The sequence below is a fragment of the Ascaphus truei genome, chromosome 18 (genome assembly GCF_040206685.1).
Source record: "Ascaphus truei isolate aAscTru1 chromosome 18, aAscTru1.hap1, whole genome shotgun sequence".
Taxonomy (NCBI): Eukaryota; Metazoa; Chordata; class Amphibia; order Anura; family Ascaphidae; genus Ascaphus; species Ascaphus truei.
The window spans coordinates 33,083,590-33,089,695 of record NC_134500.1 but is presented as its reverse complement, the minus strand read 5'-3'; the positions used below and the strand labels follow the sequence as shown (position 1 = coordinate 33,089,695).

At 46.3% G+C, this 6,106-nt stretch overlaps 1 non-coding gene across 1 annotated transcript; it reads left to right on the top strand.

Annotated features, from left to right (window-relative positions):
- Nucleotides 1–1,359: 1,359 nt before the first annotated feature.
- Nucleotides 1,360–1,431, top strand: TRNAH-GUG (transfer RNA histidin (anticodon GUG)). Its single transcript has one exon. It is a non-coding gene; the product is annotated as a tRNA-His (tRNA).
- The last annotated feature ends 4,675 nt before the right edge of the window (nucleotides 1,432–6,106 follow it).

Below are 6,106 nucleotides of genomic sequence, written 5' to 3'. Positions count from 1 at the left end.
TTCTTCAGTATTAGGTGATACCTTTTGAAGTGAAACTTCTTTAGTGGCACCTCATTCGTAATGGGACAAAAATGCATTGAGGAGACAGAAAATGAAACGGATGTGACGTCATGAAGTAAGTGCTGGTAGTTGAGGCCGGGCTGTGTTCTGGCTCAGCCCGACCCAACACTGACATGCTCCCACCCACCCTGCTAACCTAAAAATCACACGGCGCCGCTCCTACCGGCCGCCACTCCCCCCACACGCCCGTTGACATGGGCGGCGACGCGCTCCCCCACCCGCTTAACAACACTGACTGCTGCCGCTCCCCCCACCCGCCCGCTGACCATGCGGAGGCGGTGGCGCTAGCCGCCGCCGCTTCTCCCCCCACCCGCTCAACATCCATGATGCCGGTACTGCTACCACTGCACTGCTGCAATAAACATGACCCCGCCAATCAAATTTACTCATGCTCTAAGCCAGGCCTGCACAACACGCGGCCGCCCTGCACTCATTGTGCGTCCCGCGGCGGCTTTCCCCGTAGAGGTCACGACAGGTCACAGCGCGTATGCTGTTAGGCTGAGACGGCGCTTGCAGGGAGCTCGTGCGGTGGTGACATCTCTGCGGTGGCGTGGGCCGGGCCCTGGTACGCTTACCAGCGGGACCCGCTCGGGACCTCAGTGCAAGTCTCCGTCTCCCCCTCTCAGATTCAGGCAGTTGTTCAGCTTCATTTTTAGCATATATCTGGGTCCATGCATCCGTTATTTTGAACAATGATGTCTTTTTATTTATTTATTTATTTTTTGTAATGTTGTGTTTAGATCTAGTCTAAGTAGATACATCTCATATTGTGTGTGGGTATTTTTTGTCATTTTTTGTCACTTTTACCGGATCTAGTGCATGTGTGTACTGAGGTGGGGGTTGGATCCCCTCAGTCATTTTTTGTATTAATAAATATGTCTACTTTATTTTAACCCCTGGTGCGCACTGTGTGCATTTTCACAGGGTGTCCGCCCCCCGTCCCGGGGGTCACCTTGCTTTAGGATTCAGTTGGGGAGACGCTCCACATACATGCTGCAAGGGGATTAGTGCTTCCAGCAAACTACATCTGCAGCACGGGCGCTGAATCTCTTATCTTTCTGCAACACACAAAGACGTTTCACTTACTATGCGCGTGCACAGCACACACAGCTTTCTTTTTATTTGGACTAATGAATGAATCCCATGAATCAGTGAGCTGTGAAGTGATACATGCACGTGACACATTGTAGCACAGGGAGGCTGGTCTCTTGCCTCCCGTCACACTGTGATGAGGTCACCGCTCAGTTCTGACTCATGCTGGCTGTTGTGCAGCGGCTGCCTTCAGAGCCCGAGTAGCTCGCCGTGATCGTATAGTGGTTAGTACTCTGCGTTGTGGCCGCAGCAACCTCGGTTCGAATCCGAGTCACGGCATTGTGGGAAAGCAATGTCACGGCAGGTGGGCTGGCATTTTTATTATATTATTAATTATAAATTAATTAAACATAAAAATAAATCCTCTTATTTATTTTTTTTCTCAATGCAAATTGTGACATTGTTTTGGTGGGTTTTAGCTTTGTATAAAGACTAAATTACTCCTCATATCCAGGTCATGATTCAAATATAAATGGTCATGAAAATATTGTACATTAGTTTAAAAATTAGCTTGAATAAGACAAATTGTACATGCTTTACATTTCATATTATTCTTCATTTATAATGAAATAACATACACATTACGAGAGAGAGAGAGAGAGAGAGAGAGAGAGAGAGAGAGAGAGAGAGAGAGAGAGAGAGAGAGAGAGAGAGAGAGGAGAGAGAGAGAGAGAGAGAGAGAGAGAGAGAGATATGTATGTGGGTGTATATATAAACTGGATAGATAGATAGCATACTGTAGGGGCACTCCACTGCAAACAAATTCTGTTTATTAACATTCGTCTCTTAGACCCCTCTTGTATGGAAACGCTGTGACGCGGGATGGCACGTGCCCTCGCCAGAAGCCAGTACCGCTGCTGTTTTAATGTAAGTGTATAAATTGACGCGATTCCGTCAATGTAATTTTATTTATTTTTTATCATGAAGGTTTTTATTTTGGGGGGGGGGGGCGTACAGAAATAAAAAGGGAACAGGGGTGATGGAAGGGGAGGGACATCTCAGGGTTACAAAAACACAATCTAACACGTTAACCCCTTACCGTAAAACCTCTAACCTCTTGACCTAAAAATCCTAACCTTAACCCTTTACCCTAAACCCCCTAACCTTAAACCCCTTACCCTAATACCCCTAACCTTAACCCCTTACCCTAAAACCCCTAACCTTAAACCCTTACCTTAAAAACCCTCAAGTTAACCCCAAATACTAACACTAATCCCTCTAACCACTTACTTACCTTCGCGGGGAAACGGCCGACGGCTAGCTGTCCCCTGCGGTTGCTCGCCGACGACGAGATGTCCGTGCCAAATGGTCTTATTCCGGAAGTGGGAACACTCAGCTTTTGATAGATCTTCCATGGTGCTATAAACAGATAGTCTGCTGTGGAGCCCACTAGGTCCCGGGGCGGACTATGTGTTTATACTGTCGCGGCCGAGTTTATTTGAGCATTTGCCCGGTCTCGGCCGCGACAGTAACCTGGCGCGCGCCGGGATGTCCCGGGCGCGCGCCGAAGCCTCAGAGGAGAGGCCCGCCGATCGGGGCTTCCCCCTCTCCTCACCGGGTCCCCCGGAATGTCCCGCCGCCGTCCTCACATCCGCGCGACACCAGGGCTCCCTCGGGGAGCCCTGGGCACGCGTACAGGCGGCACAGGCACCCGATGACGCGTGACCGCGCATCGGTGATACGCGGCACGCCGAGGGGGTGCGGCTCGCAAGCCGGGACATATCCCGGCTTGCGGAATGAGCCACACTCAAATAAAGTGTGCCGCCTGTGTAGTACCATGGAAGGTCTATCAAAAGCCGGATGTTTCCACTTCACGATCGACAGATTCCATGTTACCACAAATTTGTTTGAGGAGTCATTGAGCCGGGCTGTGATCTTCTCCAAACTCATAAAACGTCCCACACCCTTGTAATAATTGTAGGGAGGTTAGGGGAAGGTCCCTTCAAGGCCACATCAATGGTACAGCTGGCCGCTGAGAGAAGATGGTTAATTAGTTTCCTCTGCCTACTATTGATCTTAAGGGGCCTTCTGTAGAGAACGGCTTCCCATGGCGAGGATTTTGTTGATAATCCTAGGGTATCATTAAGGAGTGTGCAACTCCCACCACAGCTCTTTTATTACCGAGCAGTCCCACCATACTATACTGCTGCGGCACAGTTTATTCGAGCATTTGCCCGTTCTGTGCCGCAGCAGTAGCCTGGTGCGCGCCCGAGTGTGACGGGCGCGCGCCGAAGCAGCGGAAGAGCGCCCTCCGATCGGGGCGCTCTCCCTACCGCTGCCGGGTCCGCCGGGTCCCCCGGAACCCCCTGCCGCTGTCCCGCGATCGCGGGACACCAGGGCTCCCTCGGGGAGCCCTTGGACACGCGTGCAGGGGGCGCAGGCTCCCGATGACGCGTGACCGCGCGTCTATGACGCGCGGCACGCCGAGGGGCGGCCACTAGCAAGCCGGGAAATCTCCCGGCTTGCGGATCTGGCCGCACTGCGATAAAGTGTGTCGCCAGTGTATATGGAAGAAGGTCCCTGTCTGGTTGCATCCCCTGAAACATAAAGGAGAGGTTTGTTTGTGATATTTGTGTAGCCGGGCCAGAGTCAAGTACCACCTTCAAAGTACCACCCCTGTGTCTCCAGCTGGTCTCCAATATCCTCCCACTGCCTAATGTGTAATCGCTTGCGGCCCACCCATGCTTGGCAGGAGTTCCAGATATAGGGGTGAGATAACCTGTTTAGCAAAGGTTGTGGAGGAGTAGGTCTTCTCGAAGGCTGTGATTTGCTGTATCTGGCACACAGAACCGGTGTGAGAAGTAATGTCTGATCTGGGCATATCTGAGAAATTCTGTGTCCGGGATCTGCTTATATTGTCTACGATTTGTAAATGATTTGACTTTGGCATCAATCATTAAATCCTGTGCTCTGGTAAGTCGATTCCTAGACCACCAGGAGAACTGCTTTGCGCTTAGTCCGGGGGGGGGGGGGAGGAATTGGGGTTCCGACAAATGGGAAGCATAAATTTGTGGGTAGTAGAGAGACCTCTATCTAGCCCGACCCTATCCCATGTTTTCAAGGAGTGAGAGATAGTTTGAAAAAAACACTATATGGCGCTCTACTGCACCACAAGCAGTGAAAATAAAATCTTATGCAAAAAATTGTGCAGTGATAACAAAATTCAAATATATTAATAACAGTGAAATAAAGGCAAAAACAACTTATCACTCGACCCCGACAAAAGACTGTTCCAGAAGTCTTGCAGCAATGGTGTAGATGAAGTTCCAGGGGAGCGTCGCCGTATGCACATAAAAAGAAAAAAAACAGTGGATAGTGTAATATTGTAAAAAACAATATAAAGTGTAAGTGAATAACGAGTTCCTACTCACAAAAGTAGCAGGAATATAGGCATGTGAGTGAATAATACTCTGTGATGCAGCTTGTTCCGGAGGTTTGGTATATGGGTCAGCACATCTTGGAAAAATAGAAAACAGCCATAGTGTAGATGGAAATAAACTTTATCTAATAAGTAAGACAATTGGAGGCTTACGGCTTTAGAAGGAAATACAGCATTGGGGATATAGTCTCAGATGCAGCATAGGTCATCTCGTCTGCTTCTACCCGCTGGCGGCGTCCGCGAACGTCACTTCCGGATCGCGACGTCACTTCCTGCCGGAGCTAAGGATCGTGAGAGTTCCCTTGCTTCTTTCCCTCCTCTACCAAGATGGCGGCGAAAGCCCGACTCGACGCGTTTCGACGTGATGACGTCTTCTTCAGGAGTGGCTTATGGGTGCAGACAGCTCGGTATATATACCTACTACCTTGCTGTGATTGGTGCTTTACTCATTGACGGCGCGATTTTGAATAACGTTATCTAATCCATACAATAAACAGACTAATACATGTGCACACTATAAGTTAAGACAATAGCAATAAAATAGCTTATGTGTCACAACAAACAAACTAATGAATATATGCACGCTATAAGTTAATATCAATAAAATAGCTTATAGGTCACATGGTCTAATATTAAGTATCTAATTCTAAAATCAACAAACTAATGTATATACACACTGTTTGTTAATACAATACTAATAAAATAACTAATTGTATAACAATTAAAAAGTATAAAAACGTGTTGATGCTGCCCCCAAACAGCATGAACACTCAAGGATCTAATGTGTATTACAAATCCAATAGGTAAAAATAGCAAATTCGACGATTGATGCACTCTGGTGGTGATAAGATGAGAAAGAAACATATTAAGAGATGAACATAGTAGAATACAATCAATATAATAAAATTAATTTAATAAAATCATCTAAAAATATCTATAATTTTAAAACAGCTAAAAACCAATTTACAAAAATGCTTTAAAATCAAATTCAGCATTCAAACCATTTGGAACCAATGTTTTTAATGTGTAAATCCAAAAGGATTCCCTTTTAGTTAATTCCAATTCTCTGTCACCCCCTCTCCAGTGGGGGAGGACCTGTTCAATTGCACTGAATTTAAAACCTGTAAGATCACAATTATGTTTTTTAATGAAATGCTCAGATAAAAGATGTGTTAAAACATTACGTCTGATATTACCAATATGTTCAAGAATTCTAATGTTTATTTGTCTTTTTGTTTTCCCAACATATTGTAACCCACATGGGCATTCTATGAGGTAGATGATATGGTTACTCCTACATGTAATATGTTTCTTGATAGAAAACTTCTTTTTAGTGTTATTGGAGACAAACTCATATTTATCTGTAGCTCTATAGCTACACGCTTTGCACGTGGTACAACCAAAAAAAACATTTATTGTTGGTAACCATCTATTACTAGAAAGAAATTTTTTGGGAGAGCACTTGGAGCAAGCTTGTCTTTAAGTGTCCTCGCTCTTTTGAAGATGATTACTGGTTTGTCTGGAACACTGTCACCAATGATGCCATCATTTTTTACAATATGCCAGTACTTATTT